Raw genomic sequence first — 11767 nt, forward strand, 5'->3', positions numbered from 1 at the left:
TTCACTGCTGAGTTGAGTTTGAAGCAGTTGCAGTGATTTAGAAAACTCTACAATCCTCCCCTCTCCCCCATCTCAGCCACTGCACTCACATAGTGCTAGTGTCATCTCTTACATGACTCGCAATCTGCAATCACAAGAAGTTGATATTCTCCCACATTTATTATAAATAGAATATTAATATTAAAAATATATCACCATTCCTTCAAATCATTTGTTTGCCAGCATCACCACAAAACTTTTGCTTCTGTTTGGTTTACAAATGGTTACCTATCTGTGTCATTATTCACTGCAGTAATGATGCTGTGTACAAAGATGTTTCATTTATAGCATTATAACTGTCTGGTCCAAATTGATGAGCAGTTTTCTACTGCATCCCATTTCCACAGAAATGCAATTAGGGATATATGCTGGTGCAAGCTAACAAGTTATATTCTTTTCACAGCAAAATTAACTCTCACTGAAAAAAAATCTTCTTACCTTAAAGGTAGGTAAGCAATAAGAAATATTAACCTTCTAGTTAATGTTTCTAGTCAGTTGAATAAACTGTTATTTCAGATACAAACCCCTCTTCCACTGTAACCAACATCTTAATCCAGTACATTCCAGTCAAAAGCTGGATAGCATATGGACATCCTCTTCAAATTTTCATTCATTAAATTAAAAAATACATAATATTTCAAAATTATATGGCTTTGCTTTCTGCAAGAGGTCAACACTGTTACCTCCCTTGAGGAGGTTATCTAGGTGTGGAGAGAAATTGCCACTTGAGAATTATTTTTGAAGCATGTCTAATGTATCTTAAAAGTGCTGTAAAGTAGTTTTAAATGTACACAGAAAGTGTTGCATGGAGAAAGGAAGCAAATGGAAATACAACAGGAAGATATTTTTCTCGAAAGTACAGAACAGAATGTAATTTGGTTTCTGATCACATACAACAAGCTTGAAAAACAACGTATCAGAAATGCAAATGTATACAATATGTTTAAAGACAAATATAATGCAATTGGTCTGGGTAGTAGCTAAATCAGGAAATTGACTGTAATTGTAGTTTACTTTATGAGAATATAATGTAATTACAAGGCTGTTCAAAGAGAAGGTTATATGCATCAAAATTACTGAAGTAGGACATTATGTTCTTTATATAAAATCCTACCCTAGGAACATGAGGTAAAGGATAAAGTGGACAAGAGTACGGTAATTGAATTAAGAGACCCACAGCACACTAGAGAAATCCATACTGCCAACAGGATTGAGATCAGAGTGCAAGAAGGGCCTCGGAGTATCATTTCAAAATGGAGCAACCCAAGAGCAAAAGAGCAAGAACTGTTTGGGACCCACCACACACCTGTCCTTCTAACAAGCTTCAGATCAGCCCACCCCAGGTCTCACCCAGAACACAAGTGAAGGGAATGAGGGTACACATAGCCAGCAGTGTCCAGCCTGAGTATTCGCGGATAAAATTACCAAGATGCATGTGATGACCTCCCGCCTGATCTGGTGCCAGGAGACAAGAACAAGGCCGTCTCCTTAGTGCTTAAGTGCAATATCGCACACAGTAGGGTTTGCCTCCATGTGTTAACTGAAAATTGATACTGATCTCTGAGAGCAAGAGAAGCAATGCTTGGAGATTTGGTTGGACATTAAAATGACCTGTAAAGGGATTAGTTCATAAATCCTACAGAATTTCAACTCACTTTTTACAGTAAGTGAAGAAAAATCTAGCGTGACTAAGAAAACGTGGAAATGCAATGCTGGTGATGAGCCATGAAGTAAGATCAGATGTGTTTTCTTATATGGCCTGCTGAACACTAAGATTGGAGGCCATTTTGGGTATAGTCCAAGGGCCATGTGAAGCAGAACAAAAAAAACCCACATGAACTGATGGAACATTAGGAAATTAGTGATTATAACAAAATCAAATAAAAGATTGTTATAGAGATGTGTACAAAATGCATGCTGCAAGAGTTATTGTGCTTTTAAGAATTGGATTATAACCATGTTTGGGGAAGAAGTAAACTGCAGTGGTTGATCTAGTTGAATGACAAGATCATTTCACATTGGGCAAAATAAGGATCAGAAATCAGGCCATATAGATGGCCACAAGGCATTCTAGTGACAGACGAAGAATCAAATAGGTTTCATATTACAGTCCATTCAATTAGGTTTTCCTAAAGCAACTGAATTGTGATTCTAATTTGCAGTCTGATATTAATAGACCACTCAAAAAATTCTTAAAATGACACCTAGCCCTTTGGCAAGGTGGCAGCCCACAGCAGAATCACGTTTAAAACATTTGTGAAATCTTTAGAAAAAAAGTACAATCAAAATGAAGAAAGCAACTGTTGCAGAGACATTCCTGTGGTGCTGTATTTTCTATAAGCACTTTTTTTCTTCTTATGTTTATTTGAACTCTACTCTACTCCTAGATAACATGGGGAAGCTTTTCAGTCTGAAGAAATTTCAAGTATTAGAAAGAACAGGTTTTCTATTCTTCATTTGACTACGCCAGAAGACTGCCTGTCATCAAGTCTGTTAAGTTATCATCAGCTGAATGAAGAGCTTCTCAATATAAATGTGTTACTTTTTCTACTAACATTTGTAAAAAGCATTCCCTTTCCCAGCTCAGATTTTATAGCAAGTGGGCATGTTAATATTCATCTGATAAGACTAATAATGCACTGGCTAGTAGGAAAGAACTCTGGTTTACTCCTTATTTCTCCTCATACAGGAAATCCTGAATGTTGCAGCTTAATGTACTACAAGGAGGTATGCTATCCTTCCATATGCACCAAAGTTTTAGCCTTTCAATACAGAATCAACCAGGATACAGCTATTTAGACTTGACACGGATATGGAGGTTTAGTTTTCTTTGGTTAGCCTTGTCCTATCCAGCTTTGCAGTGGAGACAAACCACAGAACTTGCAATAAAAATGGATGAAAAGTCTTCACCTAAGAATTTCAAAGAAACCTTAAGAATCCAAAAGAGTTTAACTGTAGCTTGTGCACACAAACCCAAGTTTTCATAGAATCGGTAAGGTTGGAAGGGACCTCCTGAGATCATCTAGTCCAACCTCCCTGCTCAAGCAGGGTCACCTAGAGTATGGTAGACAGGGTTGCATCCAGGCGGGCCTTGAAGATCTCCAGAGAAGGAGACTCCACAACCTCTCTGGGCAACCTGGTCCAGTGCTCTGTCACTCTCACAGGGAAGAAATTCCCCCTCACAGTCAGGCAGAACTTCCTGTGCTTCAATTTCTGCCCATGGCCTCTTGTCCTGTCACATGGGACAACTGAAAAGAGTTTGTCCCCGTCCCCTTGACACCCTCCCTTCAGGTACTTGTACACACTGATAAGATCCCCCCTCAGTCTTCTCTTCCCCAGGCTGAAGAGGCCCAGCTCTCGCAGCCGTTCCCCATAGGGCAGGTGCTCCAGCCCTCTGATCATCTTTGTAGCCCTACGCTGGACTCTCTCCAGTAGCTCCATGTCTCTCTTGTCCTGGGGAGCCCAGAACCAGACACAGTACTCGAGATGAGCCCTCCCCAGGGCTGAGTAGAGGGCAGGATCACCTCCCTCAACCTGCTGGCAACACTCTTCCCAATGCACCCCAGGATACCATTGGCCTTGTCCACAAGGGCACATTGCTGGCTCATGGTCAGCTTGTCCTGCACCAGCACTCCCAGGTCCTTCTCTGCAGAGCTGCTCTCCAGCAGGTCAGCCCCCAGCTTGTACTGGTGCCTAGGGTTGTTTTTCCCTAGGTGCAGGACCCTGCACTTGCCCTTGTTGAACCTCAGGAGGTTGCTCTCTGCCCAGCTCTCCAGCCTGTCCAGGTCTCTCTGAATGGCAGCACAGCCCTCTGGTGTGTCAGCCACTCCTCCTAGCTTGGTATCATCAGCAAACTTGCTGAGGAGGCACTCTGTCCCCTCATCCAGGTCATCGATGAAGAAGTTGAACAGGATGGAACCCTATACTGAGTCCTGGGGGACTCCACTAGCCACAGGCCTCCAACTAGACTCCACACCACTGATGACGACCCTCTGAGCTCTTCCTTTCATCCAGTTCTCAATCCACCTCACTGTCCACTCATCTAGCCTGTGCTTCCTGAGCTTCTCTAGGAGGATGTTATGGGAGACAGTGTCAAAAGCCTTGCTGAAGTCAAGGCAGACAACATCCACTGCTCTCCCCAGCCAGTCATTCCATCATAGAAGGCTATCACATTGGTTAAATAGGATTTCCCCTTGGTGAATCCGTGCTGGCTACTTCTGATCATCTTCTTTTTCTCCATACGTCTGGAGATGACATCTAGAATGAGCTGTTCCATCACCTTTCCAGGGATGCAGGTGAGGCTGACTGGCCTATAGTTGCAGGCAATACCTCTAACAATAACCATTTGGTTTTATGCAAGAAGGCAGTTACATCATTCAATAGCGTGCAGAAGAAACTAGCCGGTAGGTAGGAAAGTGCTTGGCTTTCACAACTGTGATTACCACTGGATAAAAATCTCTGCCCTACATCTCCATGTCTGTCCCCTCCAGCTGGCAGTCAGCTTGAACATTCAGCCTTGCAGCACAGTTAACCGTTATACCAGCAATTTGTGAATAGTTTTCTATTCCAAGTGAGCACTTGATTTTACAACCTTTCCCTTTTAACTATTTGGATACTATCATTATGCAAATTTTAATACTTATTTAATTATTTAATGTAATTAACATGTCTCTATAGCTCCCCTTTGTATTAGATGGTCGTCATATATTCACTACTATTTTTTCTTAATGATGGCAGAAATGAACAGTAGCATTCACTGCTCTGTGATCTCATCAGCTCATACAAAATAATTAAGGTTCAGGCTGGACCAAGTTTGCTACCAAAATACATAGAGGGGCTTTAGTAGGTTGAATTAGTGATTTGCTACTTGACAGTTAATCTGTTGTGAACTGAAGCCAGATGACGTAGAAGGCACTGGATTGCTGCAGGAAGTATTTGTGAGATAAAGAGGAGATTCCAGCTCCTGACCAAATTCTACTCCCTTCCTTAGAAGGGTTTTATGCAAGTAAGATCATTATCATTAAGATATATAATAAAACTTTCCGCTTATGCATAGAATTGTTGCTGAGCACAAATCCCTCCAGTCTGCTCTGTGCATATGAAAATCAATTCCAGAATCTAAAAAGCAAGGGAGGAAAAGGAAGAGGGAAACCCCCCTTTTCCCCAAATCTTCAATTTCTCCATCTCTTCTTGTAATGACCCAAAGTCTCCATTCCACTTCTGACAGTTCTCCAAACTTCACTAATGTCTGGATATTTTATATTTGCTATTTTTCTGCCTTTGTGGCACTTTGCAATTTTCTCACTAACTATTCAAAACTGGTCTTAAAAAAACAGAGGGATTTTGGGGTGGAGGTTTTCTTTTGGGGACAGGGGGGATGTGTTTTGTGAACAGAAGATTGTTTCTTTAGGATCCACAAATGTGAGATCTGCTCCATGACTGCAGTACTGAAAAATTATAATTGATACATTGAATAAGATAACAGCAAGCAATAATCACATTTATAATGAAATTGCTGTCCTTCTGTAAGATTTTCAGCTCTATGGAATGTGCAAACATTGTTGAGGGTCAGTTTAAAAAAATGCAATTACTACAAGGGTAGGAATTTGAGGAGTATGCCAGAGATTGTAATATAAACTTCTCAGGACTAGTAGATAAAATTTTGCAGAAGGTTATTTTGAAATTCTCAAAATTTAGAGGGTGAATTGTGAATCATAAGACAAAATAAAAACAATGATTTTTAAATCAGTTGGGATCAAAAGCACTAGCACAATACCTGCTGAATATTTACAGTGTCTCATTTGTGAGATTATTTCAGCAGGTAGTATGGGCAAAATTGTAATTACTTTCAAAAATACACTCTAACTTCATAGAGCGTTTATGCATTTCTTCTTATAAATACATATATTAGGTTTTTACCTATATATATAGGTTAATTTTTAAAAAAAAACTTTAAAACATTTCAGGTAAGTACTCTTTATGTATGAAAAACGTGTTATTAAAAGAAATGTAAAAGCACATATATGACATATTTGACCAGAACTAATGATTTTAGTGGCAGTTAGGTTTTGGGTTAGTGGGTTTTTATATAGCCACATGAAACAAATCCCAAGAGCAAGAAATACTTAGAAAAATAAATTAAAAACAAAACAAAAAAAAATAACGGAACATAGTGGAATCCTAAAAATATTTGCAGGTTACAGGGAAAACTGGCTAGTAAATTATCCTATCGGTAATTAATACTTATGATGACAGTTTCTTACTCAGAAAAAGACTCATTGCAGAATTCAGCATCATTAGAAACTCCTACACAAAAACGATGAGTCAAGAATCATCTCAAACAGGAAGGTGCACAGATAGAAATTGTGTACCACAATTTGGTGAAAATCCCCAAAGACTGAAAAATGTACTGTGTAATCATTCCTGATATCTAATAAGGGAACCAGGAACAGTAAGAGCACAAAAGCAATTAGGTTAGCCTGGATATTATAGGAGTCAGAAACTCTAAGATCGAATAGAAGCAATAGCCAAATGTTTAAATTTAGCTGTCTAGAGACAGCTGAGACCTTGTTCCTGAAATTATTTATAATACACCTAACTTTACAGATCTTAGTGGTTTCATGAGCCCGAAGGCAACAGGAGCTGAGCGTTCTGCAGCTCAGGAAACAGGAGATCAGTTAACAGGCAGCCAATCGGGGAAGCAAGAGCCAAGGCAAATGACAAGAACTACACACACACCGACCTGTAAATGTCCAAGAAATGAAGGAAAAGGAATAAGAAAATATAAGATTGCGTATCTGTTTATATATGCCTTGAAAAAATAACACCAAAGTACAGTTGGTTCGAAAACTGTCCATATTCCACCAGCTGGGCTGCATATGGTTAATATTTGCTATGGAGTGTAGCATGCCCTTTCCAGTTCACATGGGTCCTGGTTCCAGGTGTTTTACTGGTAGACCTCACATACTTTTGTTCCAATCTACATTTCACTAGATCTGATGTACTACCCAGTCATGCTATACAAAGTCCTAATAGGTAAGCTAGCAAGAATCTTCCCAAATGCAATGGAGACCAGTCACTTTTACTTCTCTAACATACACACAGTTGTGTAGCAAACTGCTTATGACCAAATAACCTTTCGGAGTCTGCTGAAGTCGTTTCATTGATCTCTGGAGTGCCATTTTGATTTATTCCAACTGAAAGGGGGCATATTCATATTTAACTTTTATTTTGCATTACTTCATTTTTCATTGAGAGGGAATAACTTAGCTCAGGTCTAAAACAGAAATTTCATAGTAATGGTGGGTTTTGAAGTAGTTTTATATTTGTACTAAATGATCAGCTACTGCCAATTCCAAAATGCTGCTTTGAACATTCAAAGTACAGAAGAAGCTATTTTCTGTTGATGCCAACAGATGTGCAAAACCACAAATGATATAAATGAATATTGACTGTGTTTCATTATCAACCTGTGGATCGGGACAAGCTCAGCTTCGTATTAGAATGTCATAGAAACATTAAAAAACAGGGCTAGAAAGGATTTTAAAAAGTCATTTATGCCATTCTTTGGTCCAAAGGCAAAGATCAACTACATATATGTCATTTATGACATATACTAGTCAAATATATTTTCACTTGTGTTTTCTCTGCCCTTTGAGATCTCTCCCAATAAAGATGATGTGGGAAAAAAATACCCTCTTCCTCTCTGTAGCAGCCCCGATGTATGTGCAACTCAGTCCTGTCTAAAACAAGGGCTTGTTTTTCTGGTCAACAAAGAAAAATTCTGTTAAAAAGATTTAACAAAAAAGTTAGACTAAACTAAGTTTTCAAGAAATGTAAAAGTTTTGTACACAAAATCCAGACAGCCAACAGAAAAACTACTGCTTTTTTTTTCTTGGCAAACACAAGTTCACTCTTTGCTTTTTTGTTTGACTAATGGGAAACAAACCTTAAGCTATAAACTGGGGATTTCTTTTATTTTTCTTAATCTCGTTGAATCATTGTGCTGTCAGCAGTTGCTCTGCTATAGGGATGAAAGTGTGTATTCTTCATTACCACAATCTCAGTATTCTGCTATTAATTTTTCAATAGGTAACCAAAACCCTTCTGTATCTTCCAAAAAGGAAGCAGAAGCTTCCAGTCTTCATAAGGAGGCTATATTTTAGCCAGATTTCTATCTCTGCATTATAATTGCTTTGAGGAATTCACTGTCTTTCTTGGTAGCAAATAAAACCAAGTACTCAAATATTTGTTCTTTTAATATTTATTTATACACACTATATAATTGTTTAATGTTATATTTTAGGATTCTGTTCTCCATATCACATCTGGGCCCTAAAATGTAGAAGATAAGCCACAACCCTATTCTTGATATCTTCCTGGATTTAAAATTCTGATTATAGTAAAAAATATTTCTGATTTTAGTCTAAAAATCATGTTTTACTTTAAAAAAGTCTCGTAGATAACTACTTGATGGCACTCGATTGTAGTTAGCAGTCAGGTTTTTTATTCCTCCCACTTCTTTCACTTTTTATTATCCTTTTTATAGGTCCCTGTGCTACAGGAAATGAAATCTCTACTTCTAATTCCTATGCAGGTGTCCAGGGTTATTTGAGTAGGACTGAAATGTGTTATGAGTTTCAAAATGGCATTCAAAATTCTTTTGTATCTCTTCTTTGAATGTTTCTATCCAGAAGTGATGAAGCATTCGATCTATGTATTTCTTTGCCTTTTATTTGACAGTCCAGTGAAATTGCTGAAGCATCCAGTGCACATTTGAAGTGAAGAGTAATAATCAGGGCAGTGGAGTGTAATCATGCTCTTGGCATGTAAAAAATTCTAAGTAGGTGCCTCCATTATCGATGGGATTCATACAAGGGAGAAGAGGTCAGCTAGTTATGGCACAGTCAAGTTCAAGGCTGGTGCTTTCTTGTGCCGACTGACTTCATCTACGCTGCAGAGTTGCTAGAGGGCAGCTTGACACACTCCTAACTTGCATCTCTTGGCATCTGCACAGAGGCCTCTCTTGCATGATACTTTGTGAAGCCTCACACAGTACGGACAGCCAGTGCTATCCAGACCAACAACTTCTGGTTAGCAATACTTGCTGCTTGCTGTTGCTCTTCTTGCTTCTGCAGAATGGTGGCTCTTCCTAAAGGAAGGCCACCATGAGGGCTTTTAGAGCATGATGGTCAGGTATGAGGGGAAACCCAAATAAGCTCCCAAAGGAGTTAGACTGGTTCCTGTGTCCCTCACCTCCTGCTCTGGTGCTCCTCTGCTCCTTAGAGCACCCCTCTCTGGAAGTTGCTGCCTTTGCAGCCAGCTGGGCGCAGGAGCCGCCCTGTACTTTCCCAGGACTCACAATGATTCAGGCTGTGGATTTGCTCTAGGACAATCTCCACTACCCACTGCTTAGACACCCTGAATATTGCAATGTCCTGGGCTCGATGTTTGGTGTGGTTGGAGCTGAAGTCTTCTCCTTTTCTGCTTTTTTTTCCTGGAAAGATAAAGATATGAAGCATGCACGTCTTTGGATGTGTCTGGGAATTGCCGCACATACCAGCTGCCTAAGAAACCAGTAGTCTAAAGCTTTGCAGTTGTTTTGAGCATGGCTAGGGTAGGCTCATTCCTAGGGAAATATGGCCTGGAGCCTTAATGTACAGACTGGGGTTTCCAAAGCTGCTTTTGAAAATTCCCATCATCTGGCTTTCGTGTGGAGAGGGGCAAAGTTTGAAAATGTCAAGGTGTTTAAAAACAAACAAGCAAAATGTAAAACACCTTACAGAAGGAGTTTCATTGTTTTTAAGTTTGACAGAGCTTCTTTCAGCTCAGTTTGCTTCTGGTTTATGGCTGGTTCGAAACCCGTAAGAAGGCATTTGCTTCACAAAGGGTTTGTTAAACTTGGAACCAAATTTGGCAATAAAAAAAATAAAATTAGGTAACAGGGCTATTTTTTTTCATATCATATCTGCACACATGAGCTGTTTATACAGAAATCAGTGTCACAGCAGTTTACTGAGGCCTATTCTAGAAAAATCTTGATTTGAAAGAGGATGAGTTTCTGTAATTACTTCATAGTAGGTTTCATTATTTGGATTTATTTTCCTATTGTAGTTTTTTTAATAATAATTGTTTAATTACTTTATTCTTAGGAAAGTTCTTCCTGTATCAATTGAATTTTAAAGTTTCAATTAGCAGGTGAACCTTATTTTTTCTGTTAAGTTTTCCACCACGATGGATGGACTAACTGTCAGCTTCAGTGAACACACATGAATCTTAGTGAGATCAGTGGCAATTCTGGCGTTCAGCACTACTGAACATCTGGTCATAATGACCATGTTCAGCCTTGATGCAAGTTCTCTGAAGCCCATGGAGTTGCTCCAGAAAAGAATATGATCCATAATATAACTGTGTAAGCATTATCTATGTATCAGTACTATGCACATTTTTTGGAAAAAAAAAGCTTCTGAACGACAGCAGTTTTCACTTAAGTAAAAAAATTTAAGTTTTCTCCCTCCCCTCAGTGTCACAAATTTGACAAAATACTAGAGTATCAAAGGAAGTTCTACCCCATATTTGATAAAAAGCCTTTACAATAAAAGCTTTCAAAAAAAATTTTTTTTTACATTATACATGGTGGAACACAGATGCAAGATGTAATATTGACAATGCCTTGTTTTACCAGAAAAATCATGTAGCAAGAAGTGTCATTTTACTTTATGTTCATAGCCATCACACACTATAAAGCTGCTCCTCAGAAGCTGCTTTGTTACAGACCTAGACATGAAGGTTTACAGCAAAATGCTTAGACTCTTTAAAGCACTGCAGAGCCTCCCTGACTCAGCAGTTATGTTTTCAAAACATTTCAAAAGCACCTCAAGCCTTAAGGAGCATAATTCTTATCACTCTTCCGTCAACACTTAAGTCACTTTTGATCCAGTACTCGACTTAGACAGGCAAATCCATGTTTAGCACTTATGCAGCCAGTAACAAGCCCTGGAACGTACTGAAATGCAGATTCAGTTCTGTAGCATCTCTTTCAGCACTTCTGTCTAAAAGAAACATCTTGACACTCTTTCTGGATAAATATGGTCACTAGTATTTAAAAAATGTGCAATAAAATTGAAGTTACTTGAGGTTTTAGTGAGTCAGAGTTATCAGAGCCAAACACATTTAGTCTTAACTGAAACTCTCTCTCTCCCTTCTCCACTGTTTCACTGCAGTGAAGCAGAAACATCTTTGCTAATATTTATGCTACAAACAGCACAAGAGACAAAGCCATATTCACACCTCCAGAACTGCTGGGCCAGCAAATTTCTTGTCTTTTGAGACTTCAGAGGCACCCTTTTCCTTTGCTTTCCTAAGACAATAAGACCAATTTAATTCAGATGCATATGATTATCTCAAGTGAGAAGGATAAAGCTCTAGCTTTCCTCTATGGATGTTCAGCTCTCAAAGACACTCCCCAGTAGAGTCTGAAAAAATCATCTGGAACAACTGATGCAGCTTCCGACTTACAGCTTTATGTCACTGCTTCTCAGGTCTTCCCAGCTGATGATCCGTGATGATTTTTCAACCCTTTACAGGTTATAAAATGCCAGCCCTGACTTGTTTCTGAGATAGGTAACAAAAAACATAAGCTAATGCCACTTACTTGGATGTGGTTCCTTCCAAACTCCTTGTGGGATAAGGAGAAGTGACAGCTCAGCTGCTTCTACTGGAATAACCT

Source organism: Rhea pennata, chromosome 2, assembly GCF_028389875.1.
Source record: "Rhea pennata isolate bPtePen1 chromosome 2, bPtePen1.pri, whole genome shotgun sequence".
In the NCBI taxonomy this organism is placed as follows: domain Eukaryota; kingdom Metazoa; phylum Chordata; class Aves; order Rheiformes; family Rheidae; genus Rhea; species Rhea pennata.